At 47.6% G+C, this 16,877-nt stretch overlaps 1 protein-coding gene and 1 long non-coding RNA gene across 3 annotated transcripts in view; one reads left to right on the top strand and one right to left on the bottom strand.

The window, feature by feature from the left end:
• The window catches only part of LOC138249931 (uncharacterized), a 56,286-nt gene extending 51,844 nt beyond the window's left edge, over positions 1 to 4,442 (bottom strand). For both annotated transcript variants that reach the window (XR_011194861.1, XR_011194862.1), the window contains exon 1: positions 3,303 to 4,442. This is a non-coding gene — a long non-coding RNA (uncharacterized lncRNA). The remainder of the gene's footprint in view (positions 1 to 3,302) is intronic.
• CCDC80 (coiled-coil domain containing 80) overlaps positions 1 to 16,877 on the top strand; it is a 223,349-nt gene that overhangs the window by 176,595 nt on the left and 29,877 nt on the right. The window lies entirely within an intron of this gene.

The raw sequence follows: 16,877 nt of genomic DNA, 5'->3' as shown, positions 1-16,877 counted from the left end.
CACATTCCTTATTTTTTTATATTTTTTTTTAGGCACAGGGAGATAAAATTATTTGTCCAGAATGACAGGATGTTGAGACTCGAACGTGGCTCCCAGGTTCCAAATTAGCCAGCTCTGGCCCTGATGCAATACCTTCTTCCCTTCTAAAGACACGTCCTCCATAAGTCTTGTCTTTAAAGTAGCTCCTGCTGTCGCAGATGCAAAAGGTCACTGAATACTGGGATCTCGAGTGAGAAAGTCCCCAGCAAAGGAAGATGGTCTCAGATGTTTTCACTTTGTCTTTAGAATCTAATGGTCCCAGTGTATTTTTACAAATTCTAGGTCATCTCTATCTTACTGCAGAATGCAGCACACATATAAAGAGGAACAATTTAGGAGAAATAAACATATTTATTCTCTTTATGCCTCCTCTGGGAAAGAGTAGCATTTTGACATGTTTCCAGATCTACCATTCATGGTAAATATGGAAATGTGCCAAAGTCCTTTGGTGGATATGTGGGAACACCCATGCTCCACCCATGGAATGCTTTCCTGGTGCAGAGTAATGTAGCTGCCCTGCATTACTCCAGATTTGCGAAGCACTGCAGAGCCATACAAGTGACCTTGTGTTGCTTGGTAAATCTGACTTTAGTCTTGCGTTGCCCTTGCTTTACCTTGTGTGACGCAAGGACAATGCAACACTATAATAAATACGGACCCAATTTCTAAAGTCCACTATGTGCTATTGTCTAGGTGCAGAGCACTGCCAATCCTCAGCACCAACCCCCAAGTCAAAATATCCTAACATACAGGCACCTTGTTAAGTTCCCATTCATCCAAAAGTAGATTTTCCATATACCAGTGGTGGTAAACCTGGTATGTTTGATAACAGGACCGGCCAACAAGATTCAGGTAGCACCAATGTACATTCCTACTCTAAAGAGAAAAAGATACTCTGGCATTCCTCACCAAAGATAGATCAGGTATTCAGAAAATATTGTAGCCCATTGGTATTTCTGCGACACCATGTTTTCTTTTTCAATTGATGAAAATATGTGAGAGAGTTGAATCTGCATTAAGACAGACCTAAAAATTGATCTGTGCAGTACATTTAGACTGATCCCAGCTTTTTTTTTACAAAAAAAATTGAAAATTAAAAATAAGCAGTGCTCTCTACAAATAAGCCATTCCTGGTGCACTAAACTCAAACCCCCTCTAAGGGTGCACATCTATGCACTTATTTAGACTTGAGTGATAATAGCATTTTTAAAAAATATTTTCGTTTTTGGTGTCATCTTTAATTACATTATGCATTTTACATCATAACAGTGTGGTATATGTTACTTACCAATCAACACACTTTGTGTTTCAGTGTGGTTATATTTTTGTCTCGTCATCTGTTAGCTGGGTCATTTTCAGCTGACAGAATCTGTGCCGATAAATCAATGTAACTGCTCTTAAATATTTCTTATAGAAATAATGTAAGCTATATAGGATTAGATATTGAACATTAACAAACTGAAACATGCAAACTTCCTTGTTTTGGACTGTGATGTGGTTGCTGTGATGAATATATGCTCAGTGTGCATGTGGGTCTGCCGGATGGAGTAATATCCTATCAATGTGCGAGAGCGGACAAAGTTTGCCAGGCACTATGAGGTCGGTCTCATCATCTTTGTCCTAAGAGTTCCTGTCTGCCGCAGCATTAGGTCAATACCCACATACTGGCCCTCAATGTCTAAGAAGCTGGACATTACCTCTGCCCTATGTTCTGCTAGTGGTGGCTTAAAAAGCCCTCTCCGCTCCTCTTTCCAGAGGGCCTCCTGTTCAGCTCCCGCACAGCTCTCAACCTCCATTCTCCTTCGGCTTTGTGGTGGGCTGATAGGGGATTACCAGTGATGTGCAATGTCCCTGCGGGTCATTCCCAAGGCTAGGTCTATAAACCTATTACCTGTTTCTTTCTCTGGCCATCTGTAATATAGGCCTAGGAGGCACATTTCTGCCCTAAGTTTCTAGCGCATATTGAGGGTGTGCTCTATGTCCGTCACAACCTGTGTACAGAATCGTGCACCTACTGTACAGTCCCACACCATATGCAAAAACTCTGCATCTACAAGTGGGCAGCGAGAGCAACATAAATCTGTGGTATGCAACATTACATTTAGCCTGTGAGGTGCAAGATAGATGCAATGTAAGTAATTGAACTGTGTAAATTTCAACCATGTGATGCAGGTAGACATGAAAGTGTGTGCTACAGTCTGTTCCCATTTCCACCCTGCAAATTGCCTGCCTATATAGATTTCCCATCTGTCCCGTAATGCTGGCATGGTGTCCGCTATCATGGCCTGTCATTTTGTACAGCCAAGATACTATGTGGCTACTATGTCCAAATGTTATTAATGTCTGCTGGAGATCATGAATGGGTGGTTCTGTGTCCAGGGCACCATGCAGTGTGCAAAGCACCCGCATCACTGCCCAAAAACCAGGAATTGGCCATCCCAGAAGCCGTGCCTCTCATTGTCAATTCTTCTAGCATGCAGAGAGTTCCCTCAGTATAGCAGTCGCCTAGAGTTACTATATTTGTGTCCATCTAGGCTGCCATTCATTGCAACCCTTGCTGTCAGCAGCCCGACTAGTAGGAGCGCAGGTGCATCAGGTGCATGGGGGGACAATCCCGCACAAACAAGCACCCCCCTTCCAGGAGAGAAGAGCAATGTGGAGGAGCCTGGGTTTACGAGATGGTGTTAGTCTTGCCCCCATGACCAGTGCTAGTATCGCTCCCTCTTTCCTCACTTCTGTGAAGTCCCCCAGCTCTGTCAAGGCTATTCGTACTAGCCACTGGGTCAGCCATTGCAGTTGGGCTGCATAATAGTAAATTTCAAAATCAAGGACACCCAGCCTACCCTTGTCAGTCGGCCTCTGAAGAGTATGCACTGACACCTGGTTTCGCCGTTGTTAGAAATGGGGTCCTTGGTTGACAGTCAGGTTGCCCCCTGTTCAAGCAAAGACCCTCACTCTAGTCAGGGTAAAAGAGAATCACCCTCAGCTAACCCCTGCTTACCCCCTTGGTAGCTTGGCAGAGCAGTAGGCTTAACCTCAGAGTGCTAGGCGTAAAGTATTTGTACCAACACACACAGTAACTTAATGAAAACACTACAAAATGACACAACACAGGTTTAGAAAAATAGGAAATATTTATCTAAACAAAACAAGACCAAAACGACAAAAATCCACCATACACAAGTCAAGTTATTAATTAAAAATCAAAAAGAGTCTTTAAGTAGTTTTAAAAACACACTAGCGCTGCTAGAGTGAAAATGTACCTGGTGTGCGTCAAAAATAACCCCGCCCGGGCGGGCGTGCGTCGAAAATAACTCCGCACGGCGGTACTCGAGTCAAAAATCCAGCCGCACAATGAGTCGAAGGTCCAGCCGCGCAGGTTGCGATCTCCCAGCCTCCGTCAGCGATGCTGCGCGTCGTTTCTCCTGCTCCGTGCGTCGATTCTTTGGTCGCGTTTCCTGCGAGCGTCGTTTCTCAGCTGCGGAGCAGACGGCGCGTCGTTTTTCAGCCGCAGATCGGATTTGCGTTGATCTTTTCCCCGCACGGCGCTCTGTGCGTGGATTTTCTTGTCTTTAGGCTGCCAGCTTCTCCTTTCAGGGTCCCAGGAACTGGATGGGCACCACAGGGCAGAGTAGGAGTCTCTCCAGAGACTCCAGGTGCTGGCAGAGAGAAGTCTTTGCTGTCCCTGAGACTTCAAACAACAGGAGGCAAGCTCTAGATCAAGCCCTTGGAGATTTCTTCTCAAGATGGAAGGCACACAAAGTCCAGTCTTTGCCCTCTTACTCTGGCAGAAGCAGCACTGCAGGAAATCTCCACAAAGCACAGTCACAGGCAGGGCAGCACTTCCTCCTCAGCTAACAGCTCTTCTCCAGGCAGAGGTTCCTCTTGATTCCAGAAGTGTTTCTAAAGTCTGTAGATTTGGGTGCCCTTCTTATACCCATTTTAGTCTTTGAAGTCACCTTTCTTCAAAGGGGACTCACACCTACTTGTGAAATCCTGCCTTGCCCAGGCAAGGCCTCAGACACACACCAGGGGGTTGGAGCCAGCATTGTTAGAGGCAGGCACAGTCCTTTCAGATGAGAAACCACCCCTCCCCTCCCTCCTAGCAGAGATGGCTAATCAGGAAATGCAGGTTACACCCCAGCTCCCTTTGTGTCACTGTCTGGTGTGAGGTGAAAAACAACCCAACTGTCAACTGACCCAGACAGGGAATCCACAACAAGGCAGAGTCACAGAATGGTTTAAGCAAGAAAATGCTCACTTTCTAAAAGTGGCATTTTCAAACGCACAATCTTAAAATCAACTTTACTAAAAGATGTATTTTTAAATTGTGAGCTCAGGGACCCCAAACTCCACATGTCCATCTACTCTCTAGGGGAATCTACGCTTTAATCATATTTAAAGGTAGCCCCCATATTATCCTATGAGAGAGACAGTCCTTGCAACAGTGAAAAACGAATTTAGCAGTATTTCACTGTCAGGACATATAAACCACATTACTATATGTCCTACCTTATCCATACACTGCACCCTGCCCTTGGGGCTACCTAGGGCCTACCTTAGGGGTGCCTTACATGTAAGAAAAGGGAAGGTTTAGGCCTGGCAAGTGGGTACACTTGCCAAGTCGAATTTACAGTGTAAAAATACACACACAGACACTGCAGTGGCAGGTCTGAGACATGATTACAGAGCTACTTATGTGGGTGGCACAACCAGTGCTGCAGGCCCACTAGTAGCATTTGATTTACAGGCCCTGGCACCTCTAGTGCACCTTACTAGGGACTTACTAGTAAATCAAATATGCCAATCATGGATAAACCAATCACATACAATTTCACACAGAGAGCATATGCACTTTAGCACTGGTTAGCAGTGGGAAAGTGCTCAGAGTTCAAAAGCCAACAGCGACAGGTCAGAAAAAAATAGGAGGCAGGAGGCAAAAAGACTGGGGATGAGCCTGCATAAGCAAAAGTCCAACACGACCCCCTACCAGCCTAAAGCCAGGGGAGAACAATCAATACCTTGATGTACTTCCCTGATTGGGGCGATAGAACAAGGACCCAGGCCCACAACAGCTGGGGCATGTTCCAGTTCTACGCCTTCCTGACTCCAGTTGGATCCCTCTGTCCATACTCTCAGGGCCCACTAAGCTAACCCATGGGGAACCCTTCTCCACATCTACAGACACCATCTGTGCAGCACCTAACTTTACTTTGCTCACAGATGAATTGCAATGGGCAGATAGTACCACCAGGGCCAACACAGTGGTGTTGCCCACTCCACCCCCGGGGTATGACTCTCGTCCCCCCCCCAGGGGCAACTCTGTCCACCAGGACAGCAAGCCACGGTGGCCCCGGACAACTGTCAGGGATGAGAGCCCGACCTCAGGCCTCTCCAACCACTGTGACTGCGGAGAGTGGGGGGCGGTAGCCCCAGGTGCCTGGCACCCTTTGACCACTCTCTCTTCCACCAGGTCAGGGATGACAACCTGACCCTGGTCCTCCCCTCTGGGGCTCTGTACCCTCCCTGCCGAAGCGGCACCCCCAGAGTCAAAAACTGTCAGGGTGCTTGTAGAAGCAGTCCTGCACAATTCTTCCACCAGTGCCCGGCTGTTAACCTGCAACTGGTCCGCCAACCTGGGGTCTGTACCTTCAGGTTGGACCAGGGCCAGGGGTGAGGCTCTTTCTCCCCTGTCCCTACTCTCAGGGTTCTGCACCCCCCCCTCAGGGAGAGTACCCCTTGAAATCACACCAGGGGGGGTGATTGGGCAAACCGCCCATCCCTTCAGGTCAGGGTTTACCCCCTGCACCTGATCCTCCAGTCCAGGGTCTGTACCCACAGACTGGACCACTGCCTGGCAACCCAGGACTTCCTGGGGGGCATACCTACCCCCCACCAGGTCAGAGTTTACCCTCTGAACCTGGTCATCCAACCCAGGGTCACCACCCTGCGGTTTAACTACTGCCTGGCACACCAGGACTTCCAGGGGGGCACACTTACCCCCCTCAAGGGACACACCGTCCCCAAGGGCCACACAAGAGTCTGGCTGGTGCAGGTCTCCTGACCTCTGCCCATCTGACAGAGTCTGGATTCCCCCCAACCCAGAAATGGTCTTACCAAGGTCATTCCTGGGGGGCTCTGTTCTCAGAGCTGACCCCTTACCCTCCAGGTTCTCCACTGGGGTCTGCAACCCCCTCTCAACCCTCTGTCTGGACTTCTGCACCCCCTCACTAGGAGTGGTACTGCCAGACACCAGAACTGGTGGGACGCTGGCTACAGCCGCTCCCCCAAGTTCTCCTGACACTGTGGGGTCTCCCTCAACAGATGGCCCTATGGTACAGGCTAGGCTCCCCTCCTGGTGTTCCCTCATGGAACCCTCCAGGACCTGGGTCCGGATCTCGGGCCCCTTGGACCTCAGCCCCTCAGCCCCTCTCCTCAGAGACTGGACATGGGGTCCCTCACCCATCCCACTACACTGGGACCTACCTGGGACACTACAATCCTTCCCTACCTCACCTGGTTGGGAAATACCTAGACCACTCCTCTCAGGAGCACCCCCAAATGTCTCTTCAGACTCTCTGGTACTCACCAAGAGGTCTGCCTCCATTGTAAGCTCCCTGGGGTCAGAGAACTCACACTCCACCTGGTGTTGGCGTAGCTCTGGAAAATAAGGACTAGACATATGCTCTCCAGCAATTACATCACTCAGCCCCTTACATGAATTAACCAAAGTACCCTTCACCCAACCATCCAGTGACTCTGCTTTGGAAAAGCACCCCACATCACCCTTCTGAGACTGGTGAGACAGTACCTGACTGTCCCTGACACTCAACCCACACTCTTCTGGGATGTCTTCACACTCCATAACCAGGCCTTCTACCTGGGGGGAACCCCTCTCCCTGTCACTCTCACCTAGAGTCAGTAGAGTGTCCTTCCCACCAGTAGGAATATGACTCCCCATGCCAGTTCCCCAATCCACCTCAGGGACCCTGTGCATCACTGGAGCTACCTCATACCCCTGAACCTCCTGGTGTGTGTTAACTCCCTTCTTCAAGTAGGGCACCACATCTCTGGGCATGTGCATTTCTTCAGCAGCACTAGATATAAAATTGTTGCTGCCACCATTCCAGCTGGATTCAGCCCTCATGACTTCCAGCGGTTTCAATTTAAGCTTGTAAGCATAAATCATCCTTTGTATCTCGAAGTCCCTTTCCCACTTGTCATACTCCCTTTGCATCCTCAACTTTTCTGCCTCCAACCGGCAAACCCTTTCTGCCTGTCTGTCCTGCACATCTTTAGGAGTCAGACCCTTAGACGACACCCTGCTACCCCTCCTGGGGACCCTCCCCCCAGGGGTAACAGGTACCTCCACTACACCACTGTGTATCCTCTGCACTTCCCCACCCACATTCTCCTCCTCTGTGTGCCCTCCAGCCTTCTTGATTGTCACCCCGGCCCTCTGTGCCTTTTGCAGCTCCCCCTCCCTGGTGGAGCTCTTAGTGGGACAGTCAAGATCTTTAAGGAACTGTTTCAATTGAGCAACTGAGTACTCCTTCAGTTTCTCCATTTCAAACACAGCTCCAGCTGTTGCATCTCCAGATTGAGACATGATGGTCACAAGTGCAAAGTTCCAAAGGCAGAAAATAAGTTCCCAATGAAGTAAAAAGAATCAGTCAAGGGATCAGCAAAATCATGGAAGTAGAACAAAAAGGAGTCCTTAAGAGAAAAAGCAAAAGATCACCAAACAAGTAGTATGTGGTCACGTAGTGGTCTGAGATCAAAACAGTAGTGTACACTTAATCACTGTATGTCAAGTACAAATACAAGTCCAAATCCCGACCGCTGATCACCAATGTTAGAAATGGGGTCCTTGGTTGACAGTCAGGTTGCCCCCTGTTCAAGCAAAGACCCTCACTCTAGTCAGGGTAAAAGAGAATCACCCTCAGCTAACCCCTGCTTACCCCCTTGGTAGCTTGGCAGAGCAGTAGGCTTAACCTCAGAGTGCTAGGCATAAAGTATTTGTACCAACACACACAGTAACTTAATGAAAACACTACAAAATGACACAACACAGGTTTAGAAAAATAGGAAATATTTATCTAAACAAAACAAGACCAAAACGACAAAAATCCACCATACACAAGTCAAGTTATTAATTAAAAATCAAAAAGAGTCTTTAAGTAGTTTTAAAAACACACTAGCGCTGCTAGAGTGAAAATGTACCTGGTGTGCGTCAAAAATAACCCCGCCCGGGCGGGCGTGCGTCGAAAATAACTCCGCACGGCGGTACTCGAGTCAAAAATCCAGCTGCACAATGAGTCGAAGGTCCAGCCGCGCAGGTTGCGATCTCCCAGCCTCCGTCAGCGATGCTGCGCGTCGTTTCTCCTGCTCCGTGCGTCGATTCTTCGGTCGCGTTTCCTGCGAGCGTCGTTTCTCAGCTGTGGAGCGGGCGGCGCGTCGTTTTTCAGCCGCAGATCGGATTTGCGTTGATCTTTTCCCCGCACGGCGCTCTGTGCGTGGATTTTCTTGTCTTTAGGCTGCCAGCTTCTCCTTTCAGGGTCCCAGGAACTGGATGGGCACCACAGGGCAGAGTAGGAGTCTCTCCAGAGACTCCAGGTGCTGGCAGAGAGAAGTATTTGCTGTCCCTGAGACTTCAAACAACAGGAGGCAAGCTCTAGATCAAGCCCTTGGAGATTTCTTCTCAAGATGGAAGGCACACAAAGTCCAGTCTTTGCCCTCTTACTCTGGCAGAAGCAGCACTGCAGGAAAGCTCCACAAAGCACAGTCACAGGCAGGGCAGCACTTCCTCCTCAGCTAACAGCTCTTCTCCAGGCAGAGGTTCCTCTTGATTCCAGAAGTGTTTCTAAAGTCTGTAGATTTGGGTGCCCTTCTTATACCCATTTTAGTCTTTGAAGTCACCTTTCTTCAAAGGGGACTCACACCTACTTGTGAAATCCTGCCTTGCCCAGGCAAGGCCTTAGACACACACCAGGGGGTTGGAGCCGGCATTGTTAGAGGCAGGCACAGTCCTTTCAGATGAGAGTGACCACTCCACCCCTCCCTCCTAGCAGAGATGGCTAATCAGGAAATGCAGGTTACACCCCAGCTCCCTTTGTGTCACTGTCTGGTGTGAGGTGAAAAACAACCCAACTGTCAACTGACCCAGACAAGGAATCCACAACAAGGCAGAGTCACAGAATGGTTTAAGCAAGAAAATGCTCACTTTCTAAAAGTGGCATTTTCAAACGCACAATCTTAAAATCAACTTTACTAAAAGATGTATTTTTAAATTGTGACCTCAGGGACCCCAAACTCCACATGTCCATCTACTCTCTAGGGGAATCTACGCTTTAATCATATTTAAAGGTAGCCCCCATATTATCCTATGAGAGAGACAGTCCTTGCAACAGTGAAAAACGAATTTAGCAGTATTTCACTGTCAGGACATATAAACCACATTACTATATGTCCTACCTTATCCATACACTGCACCCTGCCCTTGGGGTTACCTAGGGCCTACCTTAGGGGTGCCTTACATGTAAGAAAAGGGAAGGTTTAGGCCTGGCAAGTGGGTACACTTGCCAAGTCGAATTTACAGTGTAAAAATACACACACAGACACTGCAGTGGCAGGTCTGAGACATGATTACAGAGCTACTTATGTGGGTGGCACAACCAGTGCTGCAGGCCCACTAGTAGCATTTGATTTACAGGCCCTGGCACCTCTAGTGCACCTTACTAGGGACTTACTAGTAAATCAAATATGTCAATCATGGATAAACCAATCACATACAATTTCACACAGAGAGCATATGCACTTTAGCACTGGTTAGCAGTGGGAAAGTGCTCAGAGTTCAAAAGCCAACAGCGACAGGTCAGAAAAAAATAGGAGGCAGGAGGCAAAAAGACTGGGGATGACCCTGCATAAGCAAAAGTCCAACAGCCGTCTATCCCAGACCTGGTCTCAAAGCATTGTGTTCAGGGTTTGGAATCAAATCTTTGAGATCCAGGCACAGGTATGGTAGATTAGCACCTGCAGAGCTGCATTTCGAACACAGCATTCGTCCCAGGATGGTCACGGCTAGAGTGCCCCTGTGCAATCAAAGTGACATTGTGGTAGAGGCATAGCTCTGAATCAATGATATGTCTAAGTATTAGAAGCTATCTTCAAACGGGCAACGCAAGCACTACGATATTGTGTACCGTGTTCCTAACCTTAAACAGAACATACACATTATATGTTGGGAAAAGACTAACCAAAACAAGCAACTCATACAATATATACCTGGAACAATATCATGCCAGCAAAATGTGTAAAATGTCACTGCCAAAAGACAATGCAGCTAAAATGTATAAATGTAAAATATAAAATGAAGCTAAAATAGAGAACCAATTTAGGTCCAAGAGGGATTTACTACAGAGGCAAAAAACAGGGGCAAAAGGGGACAGCCCTGCCAGGTGCTGCGGAATACTTTGAAGGGGTCTGAGAGACAATGTCTAGTGTGAACCTGTGCTTGTGCGCACTCAAGTAGTAGTGCAACCCATCTATCCCAGTCTTCCCCCAGAGACATTCTAGTCATGACCACCTGCAGGTAGTCCCAAAGAAGCATGGCAAATGTTTTCTGAATGTCCAGTGAGAGGACCATCGCTCCAACATAGGCCATAGGGTTTTCATACAGGATATGGTGTAGGTGCCTTGGATTATAGGAAGTATTGCGTTTGGAAATAGACCCGTTTTGGTCTTCATGTACCACGATAGGGAGATGAGGCAATAATCCATTGGCCAGAACTTGACTGAGGATATTATAATCTAAATTCAGCATTGACAGAAGGTGGTAGGCGGACACGTCTGTGAGTTCCCCTCAGGATTTAGGCACAGACACCACCATGTCCTCCCTTGTCATTTCCAGCAGGGTACCGCAGTCCAGGGTGCAAGCATATATCTCTGCCAATCTTGAGGCCAGATGAGAGGCAAAGGTCTGGTAAAACTCAACCGGTAGGCCTTCTGTCCCAGGGGTCTTCCCCCATGCTAGATCTTTGATATCTGCCCTAATCTCAGATTCTGAGATGGGGGCTCCTAGCACTGCCCTGTGCTCTTCTGTCAACTGTGGTAATATCACCCTTGCTCGCAAAGTGTCCAGTGTTAGGCTCTGAGCATGGTCAAGCTTGTAATGCATACTCTGGAAGTGTCCAGTGAAATATGACTGGATCTCTTGCTGTATGTATAGCATCTCCCCCACCCTTGGTTCAATAATCTGAGTGATAGGGTGTCTGCTATCCTCTAGTCAGACTAACCATACCAGAAAGGCTACCAGCCCGTCCCCCCCCCAGCATGCGCGGTATAAAGGTATTCTCGCAGTGCCAAAGTAACTCGGGATGGTCTGATATTTCCCTCTCAAGTCTATGAATGCCGTCCCCCAGAGTGGTCAGCTCATTCCTGAATGCCCTCTCCACTCTCACCAACTGGCTAAGACAGAAGCCCCAAGTGACTGCCTTAAAGGCATCCCTCTCAATATTAGCGTGAGAAGAGCTGTGGGAGTTTGTCAGAAAGTACTCAGTGCTCATATCTCCCAAGGGGTCCTGGAATGTACGTACATGGAGGTAAAAATAACAAGGTAATAGATGGAATGCTTGGATTAATCTCAGCCACTGGCAATCACTCGAGCTGCATCCCAATCCATAGTTTTTTGCCACCATACCACCTCAGTTTAGACATAGCCATATGCAAATCAGTTTTGAACATGTTCCTCATGGGAACAGTCCAGCCTGTACTGGCAGGCCAGCTTCTCCCTGAACCGAAACACAAGCAACCTAGGACTGGTTTCACCCTGGTTAGGGCTCTTCAGCCAGGTATAGCTTGGATCCAGTGGCACAGTGAACCCAGGAACCAAGTCTGAGCATACTCAGTGCCCTGGGGCTGCCATTGTATTATGTCCAGGGGGCCCGCACGGCCCTGACCCTGCAGCTACAGGGACTCCCATCACCCTGGGGCAAAGTTTAAAGTTGCAGTGGGTGGTCACACGACCCCCTCTTGAGGAGCCAATAATGGCCCTGCAGAATATCACCCCCGGGCCGGATCCTGCTATGTCCCAGGGTGCCCACCTCCGGGACATATCTGTTTGCTCTGATTTAGCAGGAGCTCTGACAGCTCTCGCTTGCTGGGAGCGGAGGTTTCCTCTCTTTTACTGCTTTCAGACATGTGCCAGGGAAACAGAGGAAACGATTGCTCTCACAGACAGGGAGCTGCATGTTTAGCAGCTCCCTGTCTATGAAAGCAATGCGCCTTCCGCAGGAGGCAGGGAGCTGCCTGGAACCCTGGGGGCCTTCAGGCTCCTGCCATTGTCCCATTACACACTGGGTGCCCTACGGGGCACCCTGACAGATGGCTGGGCCCCGGTGGGGTCAAAATCAACTGGGGGAGGGGGTCTGTCACATGGCCTCTATGGCAGTATATTCTATTATGCAAGAGGACTATAGCTGTGCTCGTGCAATGGTTTGCTCACTGCTCCAATGTGTGAATTTGAAGCGAAACGTGTAAGGGATACGATGATTATTGCCCTTCATGACAGTAAGGGACTTATCCTGTATGTTAAACTTAAACCGAATACATTATATGGCCACTCTTTTTCAATAATTTGCAGTGTTCACCATCAGAGGGGCAGCCCAGTCTGAGCTCACTTTGGAAATTTGTGTGGAGGTAAGCATTCCATGTGCGTTGAGTCAGGATTAGCAATTGTGTGCTTTCATTGCAGTTTTGGTGTCTGCTTCTGTGTGTGAGTTTACTTTCCAGCTGTGAGCTGTCCGGAGCCTCTAGATTATTACTTTGTGTCTCAGGCAGCTCCTTGATGTACCTTGTAATTAGGCTGTCTACTTTTTGTTGTTGTTTTATATAGCACAAATTCACCCCTAAGGTATTGGATTGCTTTACATAAGCACCACTTAGATTACAGGATGTTGAGCCGATGCCAAGTCTTGAACCCACTCCACCAGCTCCAAAGTCAGCAGGTCTGGCTGTTACGCCACATCCTCTTCCCTAAGGATTCTGCTTTGCATTAGCAACGTCAGCTTGCAAAGGTTCTATGACAGAACCACGCATGCCGTTACCATGTATGCCTTTACCATGTGTCAATTACCACTCAATGCCTTTATCAGACATTTTCTTTACCATGCAAGTCTTTACCACTCATATACCATTACCTCGAAATTGGAAGTATAACCCATAAATATATTCACTGAAAAAAACAAAAGGTTACAGGGACGCTATAATTAGGAAATAGAATTAAAAAAAACTTAAAAAGTCTCTTGAAACACCAAAGGTTTCGGAGACATTACAGTTAGGTTCTGAATTTACTCACACAAAACCAGAGAAATTCAGCAGTTATAGTTATAGTTATTTCAAGTAAAAACTTGCAGCCTAAGGTCAGGTAAGGTAAGTTATTGTTAGTTAAAACTGGTGAATTTCACTGTTTTTTTGTTTAAAACATTATGTTGTCAATTACATTTTTACCTAACTATAACATCACTTTAACCTTTGATTTTTCAGAGAAGATATGGCAGGGAGGGGAGTAACAGTGGAACAGGTATGGAAGTAAACACTGACTGGTAGTGGTTAGATTTTTTTTTAAATCCAGTCAGGATCAGGGAGGGTATGGAGAAACAATGAGGGCAGCTTAAAAAATCAATTTTCAAAAAGAATCATAGGGATGGGTGTCTGTTGAACCTTTTAAGTCACCATTCAGGTGATTGTAGTCAATCGATGTGGGTTGCAAACTGCGACCTGCCTCATTAATATTCACTAGGTAGGTCGGTCTTTAACCACTACAGACCTGCCAACTTCAACAACAATCCTCACTGTGTGAGAAGGGGATGGGGCCTTGGAGGGGGTGGGGCCTCGTGCTGAGAAGTATCTATAACCACTTTTGCCCCCACCCCAGCCTCAAGCCTCCTCCTCTAACAAAAAAAAAAAACCTTCATGAGACTTTTGTTGGCGATGTCCTGGGTTGTTTTCACACCAATTAATGGACATCTGCAGTTGAACGCCTCCAAAAACGAGCTGAAAACCACTGTTTACAGTGATTTTTCAGCTTGTTTTCCCTGCCACCAGGTGATGTCAGCTCCTCACTTGGTGACCATGTAATAAGAGCCGATATCATGTGTCACACTGTGGCACCATGTGAGTTGGCAGGTCTGCAAATACAATTATTTTGCAAGCCAACCCATTAATGTATAGGTCACAAGTTACTGGTCTAAAAAAGTCGCTGTGCAATTTACAACCACTTTTTGCGTTCCGGTTTTCAATTTGGCCCCAAAAGAATAGCTTGCTCTTCTGCCTCAAGAAAGATGAAGTGGTCCCTGACACCCCATTTGATTTAGGCCCGGGAATTATGCTATCCTCCTTACAAGAACTGTCACTTAGCAACTGTTCAGAGGCGAAACTTGGTCAGTAAGCAGTCGCGGCAGGCGACTCGGCATGGTGGCAGGGCGGGGAGGGAGGCCAAAGAAATCTTTATATATAAAAACAATTAAAAAAATGACTTACCTCGTTGCCGTGCTCCCGTGTCACTGCTGTCGCACTCCAGGCACAGGCTCTCTCCAACTGGGCAAAACGGTGCCGAGTTGTAGAGAGCCCTTGTGCACATGTGTGTTTGGCCAGCCCAAGACGGCCGGCTAAACAAACATGCGCACTGACCCCAATGGCCCCGCCCCTTTATAAACAAAACAACAACAAACAGTGTTTATTGACATTTTGTTTTTAAAGGTTGCAGCTCTTGCTGCTGCTGGCGGGGGGGTGGGGGGGGTGTGACGCTCCTCCACCCTGAGAGAAGAGCCGCCCCTGTCATTTAGATTGAGGGGCCGTGCGCTTCAGATTTTCCAACAATATAATGTTAAAATCCTTTGTACACAAGCAGGACGCAAGAGAGAGGCAGTGAAAAGGGGAGAGGAATGCAGATTGGTAGGAGGACTAAGTGACAGAAATCACAATATTTTGTAAAATAAAAAGCATTTTTGAAGACTTTCAAAACCGAGAGATGGAGAGAGTGTTTTATGTGTTTTTGTTTGTGTATTTGTAAAAAAGTCCAAGTGAAATCCGACAGAAACCTCACCAAACCCGACTGAAAGCACCTATACACAACTATTTACCAGAAAATACATTACAGGGGTGTAACGCCCTAAACACCCCCTGGAGCTACGCCCCTGCGACGGTTTAGCCCTCTTTAAACCCTAAGAGAAGTAAAAAGTAATTCTCTGTACAATCGTTTACATGGTGAGTTATAGAATTGACTAGGTTCTGCCGGTAATCATTTCTGTTTCCTAATCCCAATTCTAATCACGCTGATAAACGAGTTTAAGATTAGAGGGAGGAAATTAATAGACAGGCTCATGAATAGAAAGGCTTAACTACAGTCAATCAAAAGGATTCTGAAACCCTCGAATTCCCATCGATGTTTCACAGACCTCTATATAGCCACAACGTTTATGGCCGTACATGGCATATCGTGTTCCTGTGTCACAAGACATACGTTGCTACGAACCCTGTCACCGTTCTCTTCAGTCCTGCCAACCTCAGTTGAACTGATAAGTACTTATCTAAACACCCCCTGCCAGTCCCTGACTTGCAGCTCCCATGAAGTGTGCAGCGTCAACCACACTTAACTTCTAGGCATTCCCCAGAGGACCTTGTGCCGCTCACTTTCTGTTTGCACCCCTGATTAACCTTCGAGCAAGCACACCCTGCCGTCCACACAGCTTAAGGCTGCCTTAGCAAGTGGGTGTTTCATTTCGTAGCGCTGTGAAACCGGTGCATCTGTGCTGAATAGCACAGTGGAGAACTTAATAAGGATATATTTTGAGTGGTACAAATTGCGCATGTGGAAAGTAGGGGAAACGTATATATGAGAAAACATTTGGCGCGCTACCAAGTCCTCCTTGGGTAATATAAACCTACCCTTTCAAATAATTTTTGTGAGGGCTCTTCCTTTCAAAGAGGGCCTCATTAGTGTGATAACATATTGGAAAATAGTAGTATTACCGCATCATTTCAGTAGTAATATCACTCCAGAAGACTACGAGTATTTCCTGGTGGTATTACTGCATCCGGTTATAAATTCCATCTGTGCAGACTGAGAACATGTATAATTTGTTAGAGGAAAGGGCTGAAGGACTGGGAATTTAGGAAACACATGCAGCAAGCGGCTTGTAATACTGGATCCTCGTGGTATTCTCTGTTCTTGGACTCCTTCTTGTAATGAGGTAGTAACACTACTCAGTAATGGTAATCCCGGGAAGTGTTGCAACCCCAATTTTAACTCCCACCTTTCAATGGGGCCTTTGCTCTCTAGGGACTCATTCCAAGTAATGGAGAAATACCGCCCCAAAACCCAGTCATGATGAGATAATGAGCATGCAATGGGGAATACCCTGTGGACCCTGTTTTGCAGGGACTCTTGCTGCAGATAATTCTTACTATGGGCCTATTCCAAGGCTGTTTTTCACCATAATATACCACCCGCTTGTAGAAGATGCTAAACTATTGCAAGGGGAAGTAGGCTTTGAGGCAGGGGCGACGTCTGGTCGTTGCTAGTGGGGGGGTCGCAGTATGCAGCTCCCTCCATTGTGCAGGACGGGGGGAGGGGGAGCTAGGCTCCTCAGATGTTGGCATCTAGGGTCGCACTCACCTATGGGGCACAGTGGCGTAACAAAACTGGAAGGGCCCCTGCACAGAACATAGAGGGATCCCCCTCCTGCCTCACACAGGCCAGGTGCTGTGGTCTGAGGGGATCCCTGGAGCTCACCCTCCCACCTCGCGCCCCCACCCCCCTGGACCGCGGCGGCTGCTGG

The sequence above is a fragment of the Pleurodeles waltl genome, chromosome 8 (genome assembly GCF_031143425.1).
Source record: "Pleurodeles waltl isolate 20211129_DDA chromosome 8, aPleWal1.hap1.20221129, whole genome shotgun sequence".
Classification (NCBI taxonomy): domain Eukaryota; kingdom Metazoa; phylum Chordata; class Amphibia; order Caudata; family Salamandridae; genus Pleurodeles; species Pleurodeles waltl.
The sequence above is the reverse complement of the archived record's forward strand: the minus strand, read 5'-3'. Positions and strand labels throughout refer to the sequence as shown.